The following is a 1,578-nucleotide window of genomic DNA, read 5'->3' on the forward strand; positions in this document are numbered from 1 at the left end:
TTTTGACTTGTTTTTTATTGTTGTCTGGTCTCTGTTGTGTGATTTCTCTTCTTTTCCTTTTGAGACGTCGCTCTCAACGCTTCCCATAGCTCTTTCCACTCATTGCAGATACCGCACCTTTAGGAGGGCGAAGCTCTGCATATTCACCTTTATTTCAGCTCGCTACAACATGCTCAGCACTGGTAAAGCTTGCTTAGCTGTGTGCCTGAGCAGGGCTGTGTGGTTTGCTGTGTGTGCTGGATGGAACGGAATGGAAGCAGCAGTATTCTTTTAACACTTGATCTGCTGCAGAAGTGTTTTTGAATTCATTCAGTTTGTGCTTAAAACTGCGACTTAAACCCATGTAGGGAGCTGCAGTGAAAGGCTGCGTGTCATTTACCCGCCCCTGATTTGCTGCAGGTAAGGAACTGGCATTCCTGGTGGCAGCTTGGAGTTGTCCTTGTGGCAGCTTGGATTTGAAGTTTAGCAAAATCAGAATCAGGAGCAGTGGGTTCACTCTAACGACACAAGCGTGTTTCTGGTTTATGTGATGACTTGGTAGTCCAGTCAAGGATCCCATTCTACGGCTGCGCTGCATGGGAAGCCGTGGTTTGTAAGGTAGCAGTGGCAGACTGCACTCCTGGTAGCCTGCTGTCTGAGCAGAGCTGGGTACTTGATGAAAGGGAGCACTGTCTCGTGTTCATCTGTCAGCAAAAACCATCTTGTGCTATGTCAATAACGTGGTAAAGCACACAGTGAGGGGGCAAGTCTGGGCAGACTGGGAAGGGTAGAATGCCGGCTTGCATAAAGAAGTTTTCTCTTGGCATTAGAGAAAGCTGTGGCTTATTGGCTGCTGCTTGCCTCGATTACTGCTTGTCGTGCTGTTTTGGAGGCAGGCTTGGCTGGTAGGCTCTGTTTAATCTGAGCAAAATGCATAGCGCCATGCTCTTAGTAAGTAGAAGTTTGTAAAAATCTATTTTGTTCCTAGCCTGTCACTCCAAGAAATGAGTGTCTGGGTCACTTTAACTAAGAAATGGATGTTTAAGGTCTTGCAGCAAAGTGCCTTCAGTAATACAAGAATGAAAAATCATTTCATGTAACATTGCTTCATTTTCTTACTGACCTTCACCTCTGTCCCCGATGGATTTGCCTGCACTGAATATTTATTTCCTCAGGACCTCTTGGGGTCAAATTTGATGTATTTGTTGCTAATTGAACAGAGTAACTTTAAATCTAGCGCGGAGAGCTGCCCTCTGTGGGTAGGTGTCATTTGGAGGACAATGCTCTGTGCTGCCCACTCACTTAACAGCAGCTCTTACGCAGCAGGAAGCATTTAGGGCAGTTGTTAGAGGTGAGCTGGGAGCTGGGTATGGTTTCCATGTACTGGACGTGGTTGGGCAGCCACAAAGTAAGATATGGTTGCTTTTTTGGATGTTCTTTTCTTGCCTGCTGTGTAAGACTAACCCAGCCACGTGCATTCTCTTGCTTTTTATTTATTAATCCTACTATGTTCAGTGGGATATTTCACACGCTGTGTGTAGCATCTTGTTTCTGGTATTCCTGTACTTGAACCTGCTCTGCAGGTTTGGTGCTAATCAT

The sequence above is a fragment of the Gallus gallus genome, chromosome 12, assembly GCF_016699485.2.
Source record: "Gallus gallus isolate bGalGal1 chromosome 12, bGalGal1.mat.broiler.GRCg7b, whole genome shotgun sequence".
NCBI classification, from domain to species: Eukaryota; Metazoa; Chordata; class Aves; order Galliformes; family Phasianidae; genus Gallus; species Gallus gallus.